Source organism: Pogona vitticeps, chromosome 14 (assembly GCF_051106095.1).
Source record: "Pogona vitticeps strain Pit_001003342236 chromosome 14, PviZW2.1, whole genome shotgun sequence".
Classification (NCBI taxonomy): Eukaryota; Metazoa; Chordata; class Lepidosauria; order Squamata; family Agamidae; genus Pogona; species Pogona vitticeps.
The window spans coordinates 12635993-12661792 of record NC_135796.1 but is presented as its reverse complement, the minus strand read 5'-3'; the positions used below and the strand labels follow the sequence as shown (position 1 = coordinate 12661792).

Here is a 25800-nt window from a genome sequence, read left to right as displayed (position 1 = left end):
AAGCCTTCTATTTGAACATCTGGAGAGATGTTCTGCTTCAGTGTACTTCGGAGCTAGAATCATCCCCCTCGCCCTTTGGCTCTATAATACAGGGCTGAACAAAACCACAGTATAATTATGGCCAAGTTCTAATTATTGTAGCAATACAGGTTTATTACCCATATGGAATGTATAAACCTACAAATACTGCATAATTGCTAATACATTAAAAAAACAAAGCAAACAATTATGATGTTGCATCAGAATTTTTGAAGTTCAATAAATAAAATATGTCATTCATTCAATAGATCTTGGTTTCTGTTGTTTTTCCATGATTCAGGCTGTAATCTGGTTCATATCTGCTTGGGAGTAAATCTCACTGAATTGAGTAGGATTTATTTCTGAGCTGACGTGGAGAATATTGCATTGCTTATCTTTAAATTTGCTTAGTTTTGTAAACTGTGCCAATAAATGTACTTTGCTTATCTATTATTAGCTTACACATAAGTGACTCAAGATTTCAGCTGTCCTTTGTTAACTGGCTTGTGGTTTTTTTTGGGGGGGGGGATGGAAAGTTGGCTGTGGAGGTATGGACTGAATACAGCCTTTGTATCGACAGGGTGGCACCTCCTTAAGGATGGTCTGGTTCCAGAGGGATTATGAGAGTTGATATTCTCTCAAGCAGAGGATAATTCTTGAATGCTTTTGAAGAGTCAGGGCTGGTAAGGCCTTGGATTGGTTGGTCTGGGTTTAAGGCATTGGGAGAAATTCATTTTTAGTCCTAACTAGAATAGATCCACTGAAGTCCACGGAACATATGTTTTTCTGAGTAATAAATTGTATTCATTTCAGTTAGTTAGCTCTAATTGGGACTATTGGAGTAATGGTACGTAGTTATCCAGAAATGGAAGTAGAATGGATCTCTTTGTGATTGCACCAGAAGAGGTTTTAAGATAAGACATGTTTTGCATTTTGTTGTTTCTAAATCTGCTTTAAGTCATGCTTTCTTTCTTTCTTTCTTTCATTCTTTCTTTCCTTCTTTCCTTCTTTCCTTCTTTCTTTCCTTCTTCCTTCCTTCCTTCCTTCCTTCCTTCCTTCCTTCCTTCCTTCCTTACTTACTTACTTACTTACTTACTTACTACTTACTTACTTACTTACTTACTTACTTACTTACTTACTTATTCTATTTATATCCCGCCTATCTGGTCAATATGACCACTCTAGGCAGCTTTTCCTAACATTCTTAATCTAATGTTATTAATTTCTTTAATATTTGAACAATTCACTGTTATTGGTGTTAGCATTGTGTTTTAATGATGTAAACTAATTTAGGTCCCTTCTTAGGAGAAAGGTGTGGTGTAAGTAAGAGTAAAGTGAGGGGAACAGGGATTGTGTGAGCCTCAAGCATTGTGCCAGTGGTACTAACCCATAGTTTAGGATTACGTGTGAAATCTAGGCAATTATAGAAGCTTGGAAGAAGTGCAGGAAGAGAAAACAACACATTATTGTTGCTGATGCAAAACAAAAAAGTGAGACCGTGATAATGCAAGGACAGCCAGAGAACAAATACAGTAGAAAAAAGGACAGTGATAATGAAGAGCATAAGACTTAGTGATCAAATTGATTTTTTTCCTATCATTTCAGTCTCTTGGATTTCAGTTTGCTTTACAAGGTTCAGCTGCTGTGCCACAATAAGTAAAGATCACAGTGGGGTGGAAGGTAGTAATTAACTCTCAGCAGGGCTGAGCGACATTTTGGGGAAGGAAACTGTGAGTCCGTGCCAACTGGAAACTACAGTGGGAAAGCAATTTACCCAGAGTGGAATTTGTGAAACAGTTCTGGCAGTAGATATCATTGGATTATTGACACTTCTGGATGGTCATGAACTTAAATAACAGAGATGCGTGGCAACCCAGGGCGTGTGGGGTGAGTAGGACTTTGTTGTGTTGATTCCTAGGGGGTGAACAAGTTTCACCTAGAGTTGCAATTAACCAGTAGGCGGGTCGACGAAAGCTTTCCGTGATTAATTGGCAATAGCTAATTTGAATCAGTGTTTCAGTGTGGGGATTGATTTCTGGTGTGTTAATCCTAACTGGGAGTGAAAAATAAACACTTTTAATTTAGTGTGTCAAATTGTGAACTGTCTTGTACTTCTTTCGGTGTATCAGTAAGTCATATATTGAGAATTTGAGAATATATATATATGTGAACATTGCTTTAAATCAGTCTAACACGGCTGATTAAAATAATTCCCGGAATACAATTTACTGAGGGATATAGAAAATGAAAGGGCCATTCACTTGATAACTTGGACTTCTGAGAAGAATCTGGATGGCTGCTGTAGGAACAAGATGTTGATTTAGTTAAATGTTTGGTCTGATCCATCAGACGTACTGTATGTTCCATGGACAGCTCTCATTTTATTCCTTGCTATTGCCATCAAGTTCACATCGATCACACCTACTACAGACTGCATGCCCTAGCTGTTTTTAGGCTTCCGGTTTCCAGCTTATGATTCCTGGCTCCTGTTTTCCACCTGATAAATCTTGCTCTGCAGCTGCCTGTGGCCGAGCAATATAACGGGAGCAATATAATGGCAGAAGAGCAGTGCTTAATACAGTGGTTCCCAACCTTAGGTAACCCAGGTGCTCTTGTACTGCAAATTCCAGGAACCCCCAGCCAGCACAGCTGGTGGGAAAGGGTTCAAGGCATGTAAGAACACCTGAGTAGGGAACCACTGGCTTACAAAGCTACTTTTGAAAAGCAATAGTTTAATTGTTGTTCTGGGTTTTGTGGGCTCTTTGGCCGTGTTCTGAAGGTTGTTCTTCCTAACGTTTCACCAGTTTAACCCTTCAAAACAAGGACCAGGGATCACTACACACAAAAGACCAGCTAATAACACCCATCAATCACAGTGACAGATAATCTCTCCTGCTTATCACAACAATACACCCACAACAAGACACACTTATCACCCATCTCCTGAAAAGGACAAAAGCTGATCTCACAGCCATAAATACACCACTCCCAAGCCAACTACACCAGAGCACAGAGTGCTGTCCTCTGAAGATGCCAGCCACAGAGACTGGCGAAACGTTAGGAAAAACAACCTTCAGAACACGGCCAAAGAGCCTGAAAAACCCAGAACAACCATTAGATCCCGGCTGTGAAAGCCTTCGCGAAATAGTTTAATTATTTACAGTTCCATGGACCACCACGTACTTAATTGCTATTATAGATTCAAATCTCCAAGTCTTAGAATTAGCTCACTGGCTGACAACCAGTGTTGAGTCACAACTATTGTAGGCCCATTGGATCAGTGGATCTTACGGAGGAGTTGGCTCACCACATGCCAGTGGGCCTACTCTGGGTGCGATTTACGACTGGATTTCACCCTTTGCTTTCCTCTTAAGCAAAAGTAATCAAAATGGCTACTCCTAGTTATTCAAAATCAGCATGCTGTGAGCAGCAGATCCCGGCAACAAAACACACTTATGCCATAAAGCCTCACTCACGACTGTAAAAGCATCCTGAAACAATTGCACAGGGAAAAGAATGGCCATTTGTTATATTATAGTTGTAATAAAACTTAATTATTATAACTTTTTCTTATTGCAAGAAGGAACTAACTACCAGTAACTAGTTGTTTATAACTCACTGTTTTAAAGTTCTGAATGTAGCTACAGTACTTAGTCAGAGCTATCTGAGAGCTATCCCTCTTATAGCGCGTCGCTGCAGACTTGGCTTTTGCTTAGTTTACCAGGCAGCGTTGGCAGCTGCCAAAAGCTGCAATGCAGATGTGGAACTTGCATGCATGCATGCATGAGTCCTGGCCATTGGTTACAGAGTTAGTCCTGCTGTAGCCAATCTGGCTGCCCTGCAGCAAGTTGTTTATGGACGACAGAACTGGTCCTGCTGATAGGAACTTCCAATTTAGAGGAGCGTGAAAAGATTAATTTTCCCCCCATTGTATGTTGCTCCCAGGAATGCAATTTTTAACGAGAATGGGCCAGTAGACTGCTTGCTTCCCCATTCCCCTGCTTCTTCCTGGATAACAATATATGTGGATTAATCCTTGCATTGAAGTCTCAGAGCTAATCAAAATTTATTATGTAATCACATATGATTTATGTGTATTAGGCATTTCTTCGGTGCTTAGAAGGAGGGGAAAAAAACCCTTTTGAAGAAATGGTCAAGCGGGGGCTGGCCCCTCCCTTTTAAAGGCCTTTCTCAACACAGTTCTTCATGTAATGAATGTGAGAGTCAGGTGGATCAGAAGGATCCAATAAAATGTGATAATGAAATACAGTAGCTTATGGAACCTGCAAATAGCATTCCTTTTTAAAAAGTGTTTCAGTGTGTTTTGAAAAGGCCCTTTAAAAGCCGACACCAATTATTTTTACCTTGGTTCACTGAAGTTGAAAGCTAATTTGTTGGTTTTTTTAAAAATTGGGCGGTGACTTACGTGTGCGATCTGACCTCCTTCCTTTATACTGTTGAGGTCTGTGTGTATTCATGTTACAACTGTTGGCTATTTCATTATGGTTTGATTTACTAAAAGAGAAATGAATGCAAGCTTAGCTTTATTAAATGGTAGGATTTCCTTTTTTGCATTTTTTCACTCCATTCTGGCACCATGCAGTGGAATGAAATGGCAGAATAACTGTACCCCTTTGTACATTCGGTAGGAGAGCATTCAAAATATCACCATGCAGAGTTTTTATTTTAAAAAAAGATAGCACGAAATCTGCGTTTCATAATGACTATGGGTGTCATTTAAGGTCAACAATTTGAGTTACAGTTGTCAGAATCGGGTTTTCGGTTTTCTTTCTCTCATGTCCGTATGTGCGCGCACGTGCAAACACGAACACACGGCCCTCATCCTGGTAACTGCGGTACAAATTGTTGGGCTTTGATGGCACCATGGTCATTCTGCTATGTATCTTTACTGCTATGTTTTTATTTAATACTCTTGCATGGTACTATTTTGAGTGCTTTCCTACTTACAGTGAAAAGGAGTGCAGTCATGCTGCCATGTCACTCCACTGCATCATGTAGAACAAAGTAAAAATCAGCAAAGAAGGACCCGGGGTTTGCACCTGGGGTTTTCTTTATGCATAGCCATCTGTTCTATCCTTGAGTTACGCTCCTTCCCAGATGCTCTTCCACATCAGCACGCAAAATGCTTGGAGCTGGCTCAGTGGCAAGGCGTTCAGAGATGGTGTGTTCCACATCTGCACATTGTGAGTTAGTCCTGGCCTTTCTATAACTCTTCCCACACAACTAAGTCTAGTCTTATACAGACTATGATGGTGTTGAAGCCCGAGTCGGTAGAATAGACTGTATCAGAAGTGGTTCTGATATTGGGAGCAGACTGAGCAGAGAGCGGAACTTTCTATTTATCAAGCTATAGTAGCAGTATTTCAAGAAAAGTTGTTTAGTCAGATGTTGTTGTTGTTTAGTCGTTTAGTCGTGTCTGACTCTTCGTGACCCCATGGACCAGAGCACGCCAGGCCCTCCTGTCTTCCACTGCCTCCTGGAATTGTGTCAAAGTCATGTTGGTCGCTTCGATGACCCTGTCCAGCCATCCCGTCCTCTGTCGTCCCCTTCTCCTCTTGCCTTCACTCTTTCCCAACATCAGGGTCTTTTCCAGGGAGTCTTCTCTTCTCATGAGATGGCCAAAGTACTGGAGCCTCAGCTTCACAATCTGTCCTTCCAGTGAGCACTCAGGGTTGATTTCCTTCAGAATGGATAGGTTCCTTCTCCTTGCAGTCCAGGGGACTCTTAAGAGTCTCCTCCAGCACCACAATTCAAAAGCATCAATTCTTCAACGGTCAGTTTTCTTTATGGTCCAGCTCTCACTTCCATACATCACTACAGGAAAAACCATAGCTTTGACTATTTGGACTTTTGTTGGCAAGGTTGATGTTTCTGCTTTTTAAGATGCTGTCGAGGTTTGTCATCGCTTTCCTCCCCAGAAGCAGGTGTCTTTTAATTTTGTGGCTGCTGTCACCATCTGCAGTGATCATGGAGCCAAAGAAAGTCAAACCTGTCACTGCCTCCTTATCTTCCCCTTCTATTTCCCAGGAGGTGATGGGACCAGTGGCCATGATCTTAGCTGAGTTTGATGTTGAGTTTCAGACCATTTTGGCGCTCTCCCCTTTCACCCTCATTACAAGGTTCCTTAATTCCTCCTCACTTTCTGCCATCAGAGTGGTATCATCTGCATATCGGAGATTGTTGATATTTCTTCTGACAATCTTAATTCCGGTTTGGAATTCCTCCAGTCCAGTCTTTCGCATGATGTATTCTGCATATAAGTTAAATAAGCCGGGGGACAATATACAGATACTGTATAGTCACCCTTTAATTTTATCATGGTGCCCAGAGCCATCCTGTTTGGCTAGAAAATTAAAGTAGTTAGATAGAGCTACCTCACATTGCTTGCAGCATTGGGAGAAATATTTTAGCAGTTTTGAGGGCTGTGCTTCAGTCGGCACAGCACGAGGAGTTTGCTATGAGAAGGAGGAATAAATACATCCTTTGGGCAGTGCAACAACTGTTTGAGTTGCCATTCATAGGGTCCACGGCTCCTGTTATCCATTGCCTTTAGTCGCACCACCCCATCAGATTACATGGGAAGTAACAGATCTGTATCGGCAACGATATACAGAGGTCCCTGCCCTCAAGACAATTGTGTGCTAAAATAGACAATGGATACAAAATATAGGAGGAAGAGAATATAAGGAAAAACACAGCCAAGACTAGTTATTGATCTTTTGGATGCCTCTGTGGGAGCCCTTTTGGCTGAAAATCAGGCTAAGACGCTTTGAACAATTAAAATGGTTGGGCCGTTTGAATTATCTGACTTGCACTGTATTGCATCACTGTTAAAATTCTAAATTATAACTTGGGGAAAATAAATCCATGTTTTGACATGCTTCTTAGTGCAACTGTGTATGCGTCATTTGTATTTGGATGGGGGGGGGGAAATGTGAGCTTAGAAATGGCATTTTTTGAAGGACTTTTGTAGGAACAGACAGGGAGCTTTATAAAAATGCAAAATTATGGTCCCTATCTCTCAGGGCCTGATGGATGCTGGTGTTGGCACAGCTGGCTTCTCAGCTTTTGATGAAGTATAGAAGTTATCGGTGCAAGCCCGGGGAGCCAACCTACGTGGACTTAAACTCTGGTCTTATGAAGTCTTTACTGAGTGGAACATCTGGGGTTAAGGAGGAGAGAGTTTCCCCCGTCAAAGGAGGAGATGGAGCAGGGCCAGCTTCCATCCCCTGGATGAAACAACTTCAGCTTTTTTCTTAGTACTGTATGCTTCCAGAAGGCTGACGAGTTGCATTAATAATAATAATCATCGTGCAGCTATTTGGTCTCTCTCCTTAATGTATTTTTGGTGGAAATAAACTTTTGGCAGAGGAAGTGGTAGGAAGCCATGGAAGTAGCGTGCGGAGCTGCTCTCTCCGAAAAATTCAGTTGCTAAACTGCAATGATTTCACAACTAAGGTCTGAAGATGCTTCATACAGCTGCAGCCTTTGGTGTTCATGCTGGCTTGAACTCACAACATTCAAAGGCAAGGCCCTGCGTGTCTCGCAACCCCACCACAAACATCTCCCACCTTAGCTGTTAGTGAAAAACCTGGTGTGATCATATTCAGTAGCTCTTGTAAGCTTGTTCTCAGTGCTTTTAACTTTGCATATCTCTGCATGAATTAGCCTGAGCCAAATGCAAAGACATCCTTTTTTCCTCTTAGGGCTTCTCTCACGTAAAATATGCTGGCGACAATAAAAATTTTGAGAATGCAGTGCTTGTCATTCACCCCCTTGTCGGTTAAGGAAGCTTGGGTCGGTGCCGAGAAGTGGAATTCAGAAGGCGGTTTAATCATTTGTTCCCCCACCACTGCCTTATTACCATACTGCAAGATGTGTTTAAAAACAAATAAAAAGAGAGAGAACCCAGTATTAATCTTCTTGCTCATGAATATCAGAGCTATGGGAAAATGCTGATGGTCTCCAGCGACTTATTTTATTCTCTGTCTTCACTTTGCTAAGATTAAAAGAATTATCCTGCTGCCAATCACTGTATGTGTTACATTGTATGTTGTGGCTCTCTTTTTCTTTTCTTTTTTTTTTTTAGGTTTGACCTACCAATTTTTTTTAAATTATATCATATTTGTTTGCAGCCACTCTGTTTTTTTGACAGTCTTAGCAGGGAGTTAAAGATTCAAAACGAGCGTTGTTTTTCCCCACACATCCACCCACACACCACTATCCAGGTGGGAAATGGATTTTACTACTGGGAGAGGGTTTTCTCTGCAAATCTGGTAGAAATATTCAACTGTTTGGCAGTACAGATGTGCCTCCATGCTAAGAGTGGAGCTATCAAGAGAGGCGAATCAGATATGAGAGCGAAGGCTATGCTACAATTTAACAGAACAGGACGTTTCTTTTCAAGCTGGGTGTGTGCGAAGTGGTAGGGGAGAGAATATCTAAGATCACTGCCCATCTTTGCTATCGTAAAGTGCCGTTTGTTAAAAAAATAAAAGCGGTATAATTAGTTCTGATTCAGGCCACTGGTTTTGGGTTGGGACTCTAAATTAGCCATTCTCAATAGGGGCCATACATCACCCGGAGGGGCCCTGGCACATTTGAAAGGGGCCACACACTGGAAACAGTTCTTCACATACCACATTATGACGTTCATTATGTGACTTATAATGTGACACGGCGTCCCGTGTTTAGTCATGCTGGCCACGTGACTCTCTTCGGACAAAACGCTGGCTCTATGGCTTGGAGACGGGGATGAACACCATCCCCTAGAGTTGGACACGACTGGACTAAATATCAATGGGAACTTTTACCTTTATCTTATGTGATTTATGAGGTCCTAATGCGGCCTATATTCCTTTCATATCATGTTTATGGCTGTGGTCAATAAATGGCTGAGAATGGCTGCTCTAAAGTATAGTTTGTCCTTGTGTAAACTAGCCCTCTGATACTACTACTTGCATTTGTAAAATAAGTTCTTTATGCTTATATAGACATTTTAGTTTGCCGTTATCTCCCACCTGGCAAACTGGTTTATGGAAATTAAAATACACCAGAATTCATAGATTAATGTAGACCTCAGTGTCGTGGTGATGAGGGAGTCTGCTGTCTGAGGGCTTGTTTGTGTAAAGCCAAAGCATATCATCTGTTTGGTTTCTCATAGGTATCTTGGATTTTGTGTTGGGGTAGACAATACTTTCCCTGAGAAAAATCTGAATTCATTAGATTTCTGCATGCCTCAGGGCCAATGCTAGTAAAAGGGATGGCAATACTTCGTGGGAGATTAAGTGACATTGTGCATGATTTTCCTTCTGAAAAAGAAATGAGATTATTTCCTCTGACACAGCTGTCTAGTTCAAGCCTTTCAAGCACTGACTGAAACCCAGTAGTAAATCACAACTAGAGTAGGCCCACTCAGTCCGTGAGGATTTGATGAATCAACCATACTTCTGAGTCAATGCGCTCTATGTGTGGCTGCCTCTAGAAAGCATTTGGAAACTTCACCGGGTGCAAATGCAGCTGCCACATTGCTAATTGGAGCTGGTTTCAGGGATCCTATAATCCTCCGGTTGCAGCAACTCTACTGGCTGCTGAATTGGTTCTGGGCCCAATTCAGTGTTGGTTCTAACCTATAAAGCGCTAAGCAATTTCAACCCAAGTTATCTCAGGGACCAGTTTTCCCTTTAGGAGGAGCTTGCCTGGTTGTTAAGATCATCAAGAGAGACTTTTCTCTTGATCCCACCACCTTCACAGGTATCTTTGGTGGGGACACAGGAGAGGCCTTCTCTGTGGCTGTTCTCAGACTTTGGAACTCCCTCCTACAGGAGACCAGGCTGGCTCCACCTTTGCAGACAAACTCCTTTCTCTTCAGGCAAGCTTGTCCTTAGCAACTGCCTGCCTGAGTGGGGCTTGTTTGTGGGTGATCACGGAACAAAGGGAAGGCTAATTGCCTTAGAGAGAGAACAAAGGAGTCGAGAGCGGATGTCTGAGCCAGCAGAGCCAACTGGCAACACCCTGAGAGCTCTTTTATTTACTTAGCATGATTATATAGTGTGTTATGAGAGAAACAGATAGAGTACTAGTTATCTAATGATAACTAGGATTGCCTAAAATAACCCTTTGATCTTATGCTCTACCTCTAAGCAAAAAGGTTGAAGAAGGGGTTACCCCACTTGCTGGCAGCTGCTGCTTCCTGCCAGGAATGTATGCACGGCACTGGAACAGTATGCAGCTACAACCTTTAAGCAGAAGTTTCCCACACTTGTTGAATATATTGCTGTACTTTACTGGTTTGAATGCTTTTTGGTGTTGTTTTTGTTTACCATTTAGTGTGATAGTTTGAGCCTTTTAGTATTGTATACAGTGGACCCTTGACTCACAGACGGCTTGACTTACAGACTTTTTGAGTTACAGACTTCTCTGGCCGCAAAATTTAGATTTGACTTGCAGACTGAGATTTGACTTACAGAAAAAAACCAAAATGGAACAAAAACGGCCTGTTACGGGATTAATCGGTTTTCAACGCACTGTAGCTCAATGGAGACTTGACCTACAGACTTGTTGACCTGCAGCCACCGTTCCAAAACAGATTAATTCTGTAAGTCAAGGGTCCACTGTACTGCCTGGACTGTATTTTCCCTGCCTTCCCTGAACCCTTCTTGACCTAAGAAAAAAAGAAAGAAAATATCCCCCCTCTAGTGGTTGAAGGGGGAATAGCAGCTTCCCATTAATTTCTATGGACGGAAAAGAGCAGATACGGATCAAATGGTTTTCAATACATTCCTATGGGAAATGCAGATTTGACCTGAGAACTTTTTGACTTGAGAACTGCCCTCCAATACGGATTAAGTTCTCAAGTCAAGACCCCACTGTACTCATTGTTAGCTTTACATACTGTCTTTTAATTGGTCTTTTCTAAGGAGAAAGGTGAGGTGAAAATATTTCTGAATGAAATAAACTCCTTTATAAGTTCAATTGAGTCAGGCCTCTAGTTGCGACTTAATGCTGGATTTCAGTCAGTGACTTTCAGACTACAAGTTCCAGCATCCTCCCGTTGACCATGTTAGTTGAAGGATATTGGGAGCTGAATTATAAAAACACAGCTTCCCCAAATTCTAGCTGATGTCCTGGAACAAGAACAAATAACTGTCTTACTTGTGTCAAACAGATTCCAGAGACATATTGGTGATAGCAGTGGCTACTTCTGTTGTCTTTTTTAGGAACAATTGGTTAATATTCATTTTTAAAATTTGGTTTATGTACCGTATGTGCATCTATACACCAAGTGTGGTGTAATGGATAAAGTGACAGAGTAGGACTCGGGAGACCTGGGTTCAAAAGCCTGCTGAGCCATGGAGACCACTGGAAGAGTGGAACTGGTAATGCCACTCCTTAAATACAGTATCTCACTCACCTTGAAAGCTCTATTAGGGTCACTATAAGTTGTTTCCAACTTAATGGCACATAACAACGAATCCGCATAGCAACATGTTTTTTGCGATCACTAATGCGATCACATTGCGATGTTTAGATAGGCTAAACATCGCATTGTGATGATCGGTAAGCGTTTTGCTTACCGATCTTCGCATTGCGATGTTTACAAAACAGCTTATCAGCAGTTCCAAAATGGCCACGGGGTGCAGAAAATGGCAGCCCGCAGCGTTTTTGCGCCCTGCCCTTGCTTACCGGGCAGCGAAAATGGCGGCCGGATGGGGGAATCTTCGCTTACCGGTGAGTTTTTCCCCAATAGGAACGCATTAGACGGAGTTTAATGCGTTCCTATGGGTTCCCCCCCCCCCGCATAGCGACGAATCCGGATAGCGACGTTAATCCTGGAATGGATTAACGTCTCTATGCAGGGTACCACTGTAATTTGCAATGTGGATGTATACATCCTTTTGCAAGACTACTTTTGAATGGTCTGAAGACTGCTCCATCTGTGCAAGTATTAACATGTAGTTCGAACCTTTTGGAAGCTGTCTTTGAAGCGTGAGGGTAGCACAGAAGTAATCTCATAACATTTTAGAATTATGGAACTGTACAGTTGGAAAGGACCCCAGGAGTCAATGAATCCAACCCCCTCCCAGTGAAGGAAATCTACAGCTAAGGCATACTGAGAAAATGGCCATCCTGTCTCTTCTAGTTGAAAACCACCAGTGGAAGGCCCACCACTTGGTCCACTTTACTGTCAAAAAAACTCTCACTATCAGGAATTTTATCCCTAATGTTTCCCTGCCTCAGAGGAGGCCAGCGAATCCTTTCCTCTATGCATATAAAACCCGACATTTTTTCGCTTCTGTTGTTAAATCTGTCAAGCTTTGAGAGCAGAAGGGTCTTGTATGATTCTTGCAAAGCACCTGTCATAATTGTGGCTTTTCAAAATATTTTCACACACCTCTGAAGGTATAATTATGGGATTCATTCTGTTTTGAATGTAATTGCTTCCCTTTGAATTTTTTCCCCCTCTTTGAGTCATAAGGCAGAGGTGAAAGAAAAGAAAAGGTCTTAACTCTTTGCATTCGCTTCCTTGGTGCAATAGGTTCAATGAGTTGGAAGTCCAGAATATTCAGATGGGTGCCCATCTTGGGAAATGATGAACTCTTGCATCCACAGACCTTTGATCAGTAACGTTTTGGCACCCCCCAGAGGGCACAGTTGGAGCCAGTAACTTCCGATGAGCCGTTTCAATTATTTCTAGTCATCTGCAGTATTTATTCTGTTCTGAGCTATTCAAAACTGGCTTGACTCCTAATTCAACAACCTCATCTTCAAAGGTGTGGCTAGTGGGATGACTATAAAAAAGAAATGCAGAAAACAGCTGCAAATAAAGTTTTTGTATTCGCGAAGGCTTTCATGGCCGGGATCTAATGGTTGTTGTGGGGTTTGTTTGTTTTTTGGCTCTTTGGCCGTGTTCTGAAGGTTGTTCTTCCTAACGCTGTGACAAATAATCTCTCCTCCTTATCACAACAATACACCCACAACATTATTACTACTGTGGACTTCTCATGAGAAGAGAAGATTCCCTGGAAAAGACCCTGAAGTTAGGAAAATGTGAAGGCAAGAGGAGAAGGGGACAACTGAGGACGAGATGGTTGGACAGTGTCACCAAAGTGACCAACATGAATTTAACCCAACTCCGGGAAGCAGTGGAAGACAGGAGGGCCTGGCGTGCTCTGGTCCATGGGGTCACGAAGAGTAGGACATGACTAAACAACAATAACAACAACAACAACTGTGGACTTCAGCAAGAGTGATATATTCGCGAAGGCTTTCACGGCCAGGATCTAATGGTTGTTGTGGGTTTTTCGGGCTCTTTGGCCGTGTTCTGAAGGTTGTTCTTCCTAACGTTTCGCCAGTCAGAGTGCTGTCCTCTGAAGATGCTGGCCACAGAGACTGGCAAAACGTCAGGAAGAACAACTTTCAGAACATGGCCAAAGAGCCTGAAAAACCCACAACAACCAAATAGAGTTTTTATTTTATTTAATTCATCTAATTCATTCATTCATTCATTTGCTCTTGAAGCTTGAAAACCTTTTTGCTTGGAGTGAGTGTCTGCTTTGTCACAGTTTCCAAGAAGTTTAAGATAGTGCTGATGATTAAATTAGGAAATCCCTCTGCGAAGCTCCCCCTCTTATTATTATTATTTTTTTTGAGATACTGTATCTTAATATCACAATGTCATAGCAAATTCTAACCTGCCATGGAAGGCCCCAGAGCATTTGATCTACCATCATTTTATGAAGAAACCTCTGGATTTAAGATTAATGTGACCATGCAGGAGATTTTAAAGTTAAATCTAACTAGTATGCAACAGAACCAAATAATTTTAGAGTTAAATCTAATTAGTACACAGCAAAACCAAATCATGTCTATCATGGGCATATCAAATAATCCCACAGTGATTAAGCACTTAGTAGTTGTGAGTCTGTGCAGAATTTCTGACAAAACAGAACATGAACTGTAATTCTTATGAAGTTGCATCTAGGTTTCCTAGTTGGTTGTTGGGGGGAGTAAATCATAGATGCTCATTGGTCTAGTTCTTCAGTTGGCATGAATCTTAAATTGGAGGTAACGGGACATGAGGATGAGACCTATCTTCATGTGTCATCTGCCATCTCCTGTGTCCCCACCGGACAGATCTGTAAAGGTGGTAGGAATGAGAGGAAGGCCCTTCTATTGCTTTTTCCAAATTCTGGAACTCCATACACCTGGGTAGACTCATGAAGGGAGGTTCTTGAGCTAGTAAAGGTTCTTTAGCTAAGACCCAAGCCATTTAGGGCTTTATACATTAGAACTACCACTTTGAATTGTGTCTGAAAATTGATCTGCAGCTAGTGGAGCTGCTGTACCCCTGTGACCAGTCCCAGTTAACAATCTTGCTGCAACATTTTGGACTTGCTGAAGCTTCTGAACATTTTTCATCCTTTCGAATGAATCTCCTTAACCTTTTCCCTTGTCCATAATCTCTCTGTTCTTGTAGTTGTTATTTTTTTTCTCTTCTGGAAAGGACTTAAGGATGCCTTGGTGTGTTTTCTGCATGTGTGTGTGTGTGTGCACACGTCTGTCTCCCTATCCATTTATCCTACAGCGCTAAGAATCTTTGCTTTTGATGCACAGCATAAGGTCACCCTCCTGCGTGCCTTGTTCTGCGGCAGTGCACACAAGCCACACACAGGGCAGGAGAAAGTCGTGAAGCAGACTCTAGACCCTGAAGGTGCTTGCGTGGTATTATTGACTCTCTGCATGCTTCTGTCTGTGGAGCAGGAGGCTGAGGGGAAGTGAGCAGGACACATGCAGGGAAGAAGGGGTCCATTTTTTTCCCGTTTTGTTTCCTGCAGCGTCTGTGAGATGTGTCCGGGTGCTGGGAGGGATTATTTTCTGTCACCAACTGCCTTGATTGAATTCTCAGCCATCCTAGGAGTGCTAGAGTCTAATTCAGCCCCATTGTCTTCAAGAGCCTGGCTCCTTGACTTGATTGCAGAGGGGGAAAAACAAGGGACCTTTTCTCTACGTAGCCTTGCATGCTGCTGAAGCTCTAAACAGGACCCTCCTCCCAAGTTACACAAGCACAGCATTTGTGGTTTATTAAAAAAAGCTTCCCTGTCACACCCATTTGCCCCAAATCACCCTGGTTCTTATGTCATTCCATAAATGCTCCTTCTGCGTGCTTGAATTCTTTCACAAAACTGTCAATTGGATGTCCAAAACAAAATGAGTGAAAAAAAAAGAACAACACCCACCCACCCCTGCTTATGCCTCACACATTTTGGCTGTACTGTACCTCCTAGTTTGTGAGACAAGTCTATCTGTGATTAAAGTACTGTATTTTTCGCACCATAAGACTCACTTTTTTCCCACAAAACAGGGGGGGTGGAAAGTCTGTGTGTCTTATGGAGCAAAGAAAACAGATTATATTTCCCTGATTTCTTCTCCTAAAAAAATTGTGCGTCTTATGGAAAGGTGCGTCTTATGGAGCGAAAAATAGGTAACCCTTTCTGTGTAGGTACTTTCGTCCTTGTAATTCTTTAAGAAAGAAAGCATTCAAACATACCCCCTTCCTTTGCCCTGTTACAGTTTCTTCCTCCTGAGGCGGTTGGAAAGCATATCCTATTATTGCTTAGCAACCTCTTCGCAGCTTTCTCTGACATGCTAGATTCAAGCTAGATGCTTTTCAGATGAACAAAGGCAAATGGCATGAGGCTTAGAATTTGAACTTGCATTGTGAGTGTCTGCTAGCCTTGGAGTGTGGTAGTGTGTTGCCACGAGGAGTGGGAGATGCATCTGCAAATACTCTTCCCAGAGGGTGCCACAGGGGCATTGATTCATAGCCTCAGTGGAATGTACAGAAATGCACAGAAAAGAGTGATCTGAAGTTTAGTTACGAGATATAGGGCGTTAACACAAATAGTGCTGTGCCGTAAGTACACACGGTGCTTCTCAAGAGTATAAAAGGACAGGTTCCTGCCCCAAAGAACTTCCAATATACAGTTTTAACACAAGGGAAACAATGAAAAATATGGAGGAAAATGCAAGAAAGGCTGAATGAGGAAGTGCTAAAAGGGCACTTCCTTGGCTGGATAGAGCTTTTAGCACCTTTCCCCAGCAAAGATGTAAAAAACAGGAGAGGACAAAGCCTGTGTTACATTCTGTGGGACTTGTTCTGAGTAAACATGCTTTAGATTGTGTGAGGAACATGTTGTGAAATATATCTGATGGGTTGCAGGGAAGAACTGTTCTTTGTAGTGGCTTAAAATGTTTGTGACTGTATCCGTTGGTTGTCAATTAGATATACAGTACGGAACTGCAATAACAATGATCTGTAATAGTGTTATAAACAGACAGGTAGAACACAAGGGAGTGTTATAGAGTTATGAAGCACTTGCTGTAAGAAAACCCAAATGCACCTTTGGCGGACTGAAGGCATTTCTTTCAAACTTAGCAGTCTTTTTTAGCTTTGTGGGAAGTTCCTTTATGTACTCAGCTTTTTCAACTGGCAGGTAGAGTGCTTGAAATTATGAGGCTAGGCTTTGAGTTGTTTGGTTGTGAGTTACATACAGTATTTGATGTATTCCATAAGTCTTACGACACTTGCAAACATGCCACAGAGAAATTAGTTGGGCATTTAAGAGGGCTGTTTGTGTGGCCTGCCTGACTCTTTGAGTTTGCTCTGACGATCTGGGTTTTCATAATAATGCTTCAACTGAGAGTTATCGGTCCCCAGATCAACATGTTGCATTTCCGGGTGGCTGTGGGCCACTTTTTAAAAGCGACTTCGCCTTCGGTAGCCACCACTTAAATTTCCCACACAACCCGCAAGTGTAACAAGTATCATAGGAAGTAACCTGATGGCTCCTGGAGATCAACCACTTTGTCCAAAGGCTTCTGAAAAGCTAGAGCCAGCGCTCTGTCCTATGTAAAGTACTATTTCTTAAAATTTTATGTGAGTTATGATCTGGGTTCAGATTTTCACTGGATGACCCTGGGCTACTCACACTTCCTCCACTAAATATATTTCACAGGAAGGCTCTGAAGGAAGAGGGGAATGGCTGCGTTCCTGCTTTGAGCTTCTTAAAGGTGATAAGAATATAATAATAAGCTATTAAGTCTCAAAAAAAATCTTTGCTGCCTTGCCGAGGTTTAATTAACAATCTAATTAGCAACAATCAAAATAAGCCTACAAGAACAGAAGAACACTGCAATGCCTTTGCACGCATCCATGGTGTACTGTGATCACACTTGGAATACTGCATGCTGTTTAATGACTTCAGCTGGAGGGAGATGCCATAGCCCTGGAGAAAGCTCGGAAGGGCGTAACCACAATGGTCTGGAGGCTGGAGCAACTTTCCTAGGAAGAAGAATCACATTTTTGAGTTTTGGGGTGTGTAGGAAAGAAATGGTTCAAAAAAGAACGATTCATACTTCAAGTGCAAACTCGCCATCTTCCTGAGTTAAAAAAAAATTACACACACACACACATACACACACACACACACAAAGTGCTGGAGTTGCAGCCACAACTGTGAAAATATAGCACACGCAGCTGGAAGCCATGGAGGCAGAAGGGGACAATCAGACCTGGGTAGCTGCAGTTTCCTGATTTGATAGCTCAGCGGTAGCGATAGACCGGGCTAAAATGAGAGTCAGGAGAACGCAGGTACATCCATTCTGACAAAACGTAAGACGCTGAGCACCAGGGGACAGAATTTAGTCAGGATGGTTCAATCTCCAATATGTGGCAGATGAAAATAGATCTGGCTTCAGAGGACAAGCACCGTAAGGCCAGTCTCCTCAGGGTTGATCTTAGTATTTTATATGTAGGGATTTTGTTGTCTGTTCCATCTTGGTTGAGGTTGGTTCAGCTTCCCCCCCCCAATCAAACATGAACATGAATCATAAATGCCTGTTGCGTTAGCACTTAGGGAACGGACGCAAAAATGAAGCGCTTTTCGAAACTGTTAAAAATGTGCTGAAACGCGACGGAGTAATTTGCAAAGGTAGTGTTGGTGGCGGAAGGAAAAAAATAAACAAACGTTTTAATCCTAAAATCCATGAAACCAACACATTAGGCGTGTCAGTTTTGTATACATAGATTTGTTTTGCTCTTGAACTGGTAAATGAGGATTGTTTTGGTCCAAAGCCAATTAATATATTGAGGCAATTTCATGCTTCATGAATTACAGAAAGGAATGCTTGGTACGTGAAACTTGCATATTTGCCTGGCTTGGCTCCTTCCCTCCCCCCCCACCCCACCTCGCTTCCCCATTTGGTTTAATCCCTTTGGGAATCTCCGGTTGAGCCATCCTCCACAGCCTCTATGATGTCTCTGAAAGCCCGCAGACTGCTCCTGCAGAATGGAAGGAATTCTAAATATGAGCCCCTTTCCCCTCGACTGGAGCCTTTTCCCCCTTTCTTCATTTTACTGTCTCCCAGATGGTAGCAAAAATGCTTTGATCTTGTCACAATGGACAGCCCCAGTTACAAAGGAAAACACTTTTTCTGAACTTGGGTCTCCGAAGAGAGTCGTGGCTTATTATGTTCTGAAATTCCCTCTGAGGTCTTGGCTCTTTGGAAATCAAGTGTTGCTCTCCCTAGGAAAAGAAAAGAAACAGCTATGTTTTTAAAGAAGGAAGGTTGTGTTTTTTCAGCCTTGTTTACTTAAGAGTCGATTGCAAATGAGGATCATCTGTCTTGGGAGGAAGGGTGTCAACAAATTTGTTCAGTGCCAATAGCCACAGCAAGAATAGATCAGACTGCCCCTAATTTGCATATTATAGTTGCAGAGCGTTAGCTGAATCTGCATATTGTTGTTGTGGGCTTGGCAGATGCCAAATGCTGGCGGATACGTACATTCTGCACATTCAAGATCAGTTGCCATGTTGGACTTCTTAGAGTGGAAAGTAGGGTGGTGAAGTACTGTGTACTCAATAAATTTCTTGTTCTCATCAATGGAGGCTGTTTCAATGTGTCAAGACACGTCACTGAGGAAATTTGAAGCACTGGGAGATTTCTGTTCTTGTAAATGAGACGCAGAGTGCTTTTGCGTTCATCAGGGTCTCTGTAAATTATGCAGAATTTTTCTGTGACAAGGGGATGCCTTTCTCTGTTATATAAATCAACACAAGCATAGAAGGACTGGATGATTGACAAAAGAGATGCAAACAGGCCTGCTGCTGCTAATTTTTAACCGTCCATACAACAACACAGCAGCTGCCGGTTTGCGCAAAACCCCTATTTCGCCAGGGTGGATACTACTGTTGAAAGCACGAGCAATTATTTTGCCCCATCTCTGGGCAAGGAGGAAAAAAACCTGCATCTCATCATTGCATGCGAGGGTGAGACAAGCAAGGATTTTATATCCCTAGCAGAAATCGCTGTGGCACATGTAGAGTTTATTGTGGCATAAAACTGACATCGTTAATTGAGATACAGAAAGGAACTATTCCAAACTGCAATATAGCATACAGTATTTGCCTCTATGTAATATGGGTGATATTTGCAAAAATATTACAGCTTGGGTTATTCCTCTGGTTGAAGGCTGGCTGAATAGCTCGGTGTGTAAGGTTTCTGGTTGTGGAGCCAGAGAATGAGAGATTAATTCCCCACTGTGCATGCTAGAACAGCTAGCCTGTGTGCCCTTGAGGAAACTGCACGGTTTCCAGGACACGCTGGAAGGAGAGAATGAATGGAAACCCCTCAAAACGATCACCATAAAGTCACCATAAAGTCAGAACTTATTTAACTGCATGCAATTCCTGTTAACATGTTTGATCACCTTAAATTGTTTTCTTTGAGTCTACTGTGTTTCAAGTGTGTGCTCTCTCTCTCTCTCTCTCTCTCTCTCTGTGTGTGTGTCTGTCTGTCTGTCTGTCTGTCTCTGTGTATGTGTGTAAAATGTTGACTGGAATATTGTGTTCCAGATCCTGTGAGTCAGAGGTAATGAAAGGAAAATCAAGATAACAATAATAATTTATTGTCATTGTAAGTATATACACAGTATACCCATACAACGAAGATGGTAGGCTTCTTAGAAGGTGCTCAAGCATCCAAAGCTAGAAGCAGATGATGAGGGCTTAAATAGATGGGTTCGGAATAAAGTTCCTGGTTGGAAGATAAGGAGGAAGTGAGAGATGGACTTTTTCTTTTTTTTTTTCTTTTTCTCTTTTCTCCCTCCCTTTCTCTTGCTGTCAGCCCCATAGTTGGAAATAATATACAGGATTGATGTTGCAAAAAGTTATGCTTCCAAATATTGTTTCTAGTTACTTGACTATGTTTTCTGGCTCATTTTCAGAAGCATTTGTTTTTTCCCCCCATGGGCTCAGAGTGTGTTTGTTGTTTAAAAATGAATGTTTAGATTTTCTGAAATCTATGAAGAGTTCATGCTATCACCACAAAAATACCTTGGATGAAAGCCATGCCTGTCTGTCCTCTGCTTCTGCTTATAAATAGAAAATAAAGAATAAAGAAACAGAAGGTGAATTGGCTTGACCTGGTTGAACATGTTTTTTATTTAATTGATCATGGGACTAATTAAGGATGCTCTAATGTGCAAGGAAAGATTGTAAAGAGATCTGTTCATTGAATCTTACATTATTACTACTGTGGACTTCTCATGAGAAGAGAAGACTCCCTGGAAAAGACCCTGATGTTAGGAAAGTGTGAAGGCAGGAGGAGAAGGGGACGATAGAGGACGAGATTGTTGGACAGTGTCACCAAAGTGACCAACATGAATTTGACCCAACTCTGGGAGGCCGTGGAAGACAGGAGGGCCTGGCGTGCTCTGGTCTGTGGGGTCACGAAGAGTAGGACATGACTAAATGACAACAACAATAACAACTGTGGACTTCAGCAAGAGTGCTTTTTTCGTCTCTCTCTCTCTCTCTCTCTCTCTCTCTCTCTCTCTCTCTCTCTCTCTCTCCATATCTTTCTCAGCTTCCCTCTAAAACCCCATCCACCAATATGTAATAACAGTTTGCACCTGATGGACTGTGTAGAGGTTACTGAAATGGTTTTGCTATTCTCTTGTAAATTGTTTACACCTAATGGTTTTCTTATAATGCATTACTTGTTAGCTACCTTGTTAGTTTTAAATTTCACAAAATGATGGAATACAAATGTTTTATTTATGTAGTATATTTTACAAGTCATGTACTGTCTATATGTTAATGTATTACCACCAGTATTCTGTCATTTAGGCTCATATTTTTATTTGTCATTCCAGAGCCATCTTCCCTTGGGTCTCATGGAACCAGTCTCAGTTTAAGAATTTAATAAGGTAAGAACACTTTTTAAGTTCCATAAAAAAAGATGAGTATGTATGGACAAACCAGCTGCAAACAAATCTTTGGAGTGGAGCGTGGCATTGATATAGAGTGTATGAAAGAAATGCCAGGTACAGTACCTTGTATTTCCAGTTAAAAGGATCCGGTAGATGATGTGGCCTGAAATTCTAGAGAAACAGAAGCACTCGAGAACATGAAATACTGATGTGGTATAAAACCACTTCCTATGCTTTGATGAAGCTAATTGCACTTGTAGGAAAGGGTATGTCGGTCATTGCTATAGTATGTTCTTTGCCCATAGAAGGTTTTTGATCTTGGCTTCAGTTTTGGGGATCTCTAGTTCAAGGGATCAGGTAGGAGATAACATGGAAGACTATCAAAGCTTGCTCGTCCAAATATGAGGCTCAGTAGAGTGTCAGTAGAGTCTGACATTGTTTATGACATTTTCATGTTATCCACGTATGGAAGTTGTTTTAGGTTTGCAATAAGGCCGTTGTACAACTCGCACTAGAATTTTGTGTGAGAAAGATTAATCCTGACCCAATAACCTTTTCCTGTTTCTGCATCACTGTAAACAAGCAGAAGGACCTGCCAGTTACAGAACTGTGTAAACTTTTTCCCAAGCTCTAGGACAAGCTTTTGCAATTTTCCTTTCCAGTTGAATTGTTTTCTTCTTGGTTCTTTTGGATCCAGCTTTTTATCCCTAGAAATGATACAGAGCAACATACCGTGGGGTCTTGACTTGAGAACTTAATCCGTATTGGAAGGCGGTTCTCAAGTCAAAAAGTTCTCAGGTCAAATCTGCATTTCCCATAGGAATGCATTGAGAACCATTTGATCCGTATCTGCTCTTTTCTGTCCATAGAAACTAATGGGAAGCTGCTATTCTGCCTTCGACCACTAGAGGGGGATATTTTGTTTCTTTTTTCTTAGGTCAAGAAAGGTTCAGGGAAGGCAGGGAAAATACAGTCCAGGCAGGACAGTACCAGGCAGTCCGAAGACTGTCTCCCAATCCACTCTCTAAACGCTGGGAGGAGTGAGGAAGCAGACAGGCACCCCTTTCACTGGCCAACAGTTAACTGAAAGTTCACATTTTGCACTTTCCCTGCCTCCCACGTGGGTTTTTTCAGTTCTTAACTCAAATCTAAGTAAGTAAGTCAAGTCAATATTTTCTATGAGAGCGGTTCTTAAGTCAAAATGTTCTTAACCCGAGCCGTTCTTAAGTCAAGACCCCACTGTACTCAGCTTGTTTTGGGCTTGTTCTTGCAAGGACATTTTGTCTATTTCCTGGTGGTCTAAGCCATGGCTTTTGCGTCTGCTGCTTATTTCAAAGAGTCGCAACATAGCTATGTGTATTTTTGGTAAGTGCAGCTTAGTCAATACATGTTGTATAAATGGCAAACTATACGTAAAGGCAAGAAGCTTTTGAACGTGACCCAGAAACGGACTCCCATGTCTAAGTGGTAAGAAGTGTCTTGATGGCTATTTATCACACTTATTGTTACCCTCTGGTAAAGGACAAAAAACATTTGCACAATTACTATTATTTGCACAATTTTCCACAATTGGATTTTAGCGTTTTTTTTTTTTTTTTTTTGCCCCAGGGTCTACAGTGGGGTCTTGACTTGAGAACTTAATCTGTATTGGAAGGCGGTTCTCAAGTCAAAAAGTCTGTAAGTCAAGTCTCCCTTGACCTACAGTGCATTGAAAACCGATTAATCCCGTAACAGGCGTTTTTGTTCCATTTTGGTTTTTTTCTGGTCTGTAAGTCAAATCTCAGTCTGCAAGTCAAACCTAAATTTTGCGGCCAGAGAAGTCTGTAACTCAAAAAGTCTGTAAGTCAAGCTGTCTGTAAATCAAGGGTCCACTGTAGTTGGCGGATCTTGAGACTCTAGTGAAAAGCAAAGTAGATGCCATAAGCTCTTGTCTAAACAAAGCCAATGAGATAATTTTAGAACCCTTTTTGTACAATAGCAAAGGCAGACTGTCTCCTTTGTATCACTGAGCGGGGAGGCTCTTACTACTGAATTAACCTTAAAGGAAATGTAAATAAGTCCCTGAACATTAGAAGAAGACTTGCTCAACTACTAAAGCTGCTAACAGCTAGGTACAGATAATTTTTCTGATCTATGTATGTATTTTTCTAGCTATATTTTTAGTCAGAGTACATTGTGAATATATCTGTCAAATGCAGTCTGCACCCTTTCAGTTAAGACCTTGGCCATATAGTTATTCCTTGAGGCTTCCTCTTAGAGAGGCGTAGATTGTAGAAAGAGACATACGGAGCATTGATGTCTAATGTTTGCTGCTTGTAAAATCTGAGTTAATTTTACTGGGAATCTCCCTATATTTTGATCATGATGAAGTAGTATGCCAGGATATAGTTCATTCAGGTGCTTTCAGCCGCCTAGAGTGGTCTAATATGATCAGATAGGCGGGATAGAAATAAAATAAATAAATAAATAAATAAATTTCTCCAGATGGCATAATGAAATTTGTATAGCGTCTTTTAAAAGTGGCTTAATTTCTGTTTACAGCCTGATTGGTTTTGAAGCGATAAAATATTTGATTCAATAATGAAAGTGTAGAGGATAGCAAGATTACAGAATAACCCATGATCAAGGTCTGGGTAGGTGTAGATACAATCAAGGATAGCTGCTTGGAGATTCTGTGTGATTTGAAGCTGCTTTTTCAGAAGATATTTTTCTGCTTGTTAAACTGGTGAAACAGTTGCTTGGTCATCTGATTTAATTTATCCTTTCTATCCTTTTTTTGGTCACTTTTATCATAATTGAGTATTAGAATGTTGTTGTTGTTTTTATTTGGAAGTGGATAATACAGTATAGTCTGAATTCCCCAGTACACACACAGTGTCTAGTTGGAATTATGCCCCACTGAGTAAATGAGTGCAACCTTAACTATAATAAATTTTGTTCCTGGCTTCAGTGTTCTTGCTGGACAAAGGGTAAAATGTTATTGAGAATCTTAGAGATGGCTAACTTGCAAGCTTTGAAAAAAAAATTCTATTCCTTCAGAGCTTGTGTTGACGCAGAATATGACTTGATGGTAAATTTCAAGGTGCTGTTTCTATTGACTTAAGCTTGAGCCCTAAAGATATGTCTCTGCGTAGTTGGGAGTGATGCTGCCGTCTTTGGTTTGTCTGACAGATATGCAAAATGGATGCCACAATTTTAATATCTGACAAAGGATTGTCAGACATTTGCTTCTAACATCAGCAATCTTTCACCTGCTGGCACTGAGAACTTGTCTGCATGTCTCCTTGCAATGACTCATCAGGAGAATCAAATCCCTTTTATTGCTTTTATTGTATTTATCTGAGGCCACTATGTGTCTTGCTAACATTTATTGCCCTTAAAGTACAGCAGCTTCAAGGTATTTAAGGTTAGGAGTCAGTCTGGCTGGTCTGAAGCGAAGGTGTGCTTGGAGGGATTCCATGCCAAGTCCCAGCAGCCGATTGTGAATTATGATTCACGGACCAGTCTGTGACTTCATAGCTTTTAAGCATAGAGAGTTCCTGTGTTCTGACTGATTTGTTTGGGGCCTTTTCTGTGCATGCATTTTTATTTTTATTTTTTGCTTCTCAAGTGTCTTTTTAAAATCTAGGTTCATTCTTGGTTTATGATTTCCTTTTCCTATCTGGTTTATTCAAACAACTTTCCTTCTCGTCCTCCCCCCTCCCCCCAATCTGGTTTCCTCTGTATTTCTCTCACTCTTTGTTAGAGGCACCATACTTTGAGAAATCATATCCCAAATTCGCTATGTAGTTATAAAGAAGAAGAAGAAGAATTCAAAGGCATGCACGGTCTTACATTAATAGAATTTAATGAGATCAAATGTGTCATGCTGCCAAAATAGCAAGCATTGTTGGAGACGCTTGCAGGTCCTGCTTGTACAGTTTATTAGCAACCCCTTTTCTTTCTTTATAGAGGGACGTGGTGGCGCAGAGAAGCCTCTGTGCTGCAAGGTCAGAAGACCAGCAGTTGTAAGATCGAATCCACGCGACGGAGTGAGCTCCTGTCGCTTGTCCCAGCTCCTGCCAACCTAGCAGTTCAAAAGCATGTAAAAAATGCAAGTAGATAAATAGGTACCACCTCGGTGGGAAGGTAATGGCATTCCATGTCTAGTCGCGCTGACCATGTGACCACGGAAACTGTCTACGGACAAACACTGGGTCTTCGGCTTGGAGATGGGGATGAGCACCGCGTCCTAGAGTCAGACACAAGTGGACTAAATGTCAAGGGGAATCTTTACCTTTACCTTTACCTTTCTTTATTTATATATAAGCACATTTTCACTTCTTCTAGCCATAAATTGTGGAGCGGAGTTCCACTTGGGATTCTTTTGGCGGCAGCCTCAATTCTGACAAACTAGCTGTGTCCTCCATTTGAAAACAAAAAATATCTGTTGACTAGAACAAGTCTGAGGATTTATTTTAAAGACAGCATAAAATTTGGACCAACAG

General features: G+C 41.6%; 1 protein-coding gene across 16 annotated transcripts in view; it reads left to right on the top strand.

The window, feature by feature from the left end:
- The window catches only part of ARVCF (ARVCF delta catenin family member), a 456576-nt gene that overhangs the window by 45522 nt on the left and 385254 nt on the right, over nucleotides 1-25800 (top strand). For all 16 annotated transcript variants that reach the window (XM_072983699.2, XM_072983702.2, XM_078381689.1 and 13 more), the window contains one exon: nucleotides 21257-21310. The gene's annotated coding sequence lies outside the window, so the exon portion shown is untranslated. The remainder of the gene's footprint in view (nucleotides 1-21256; nucleotides 21311-25800) is intronic.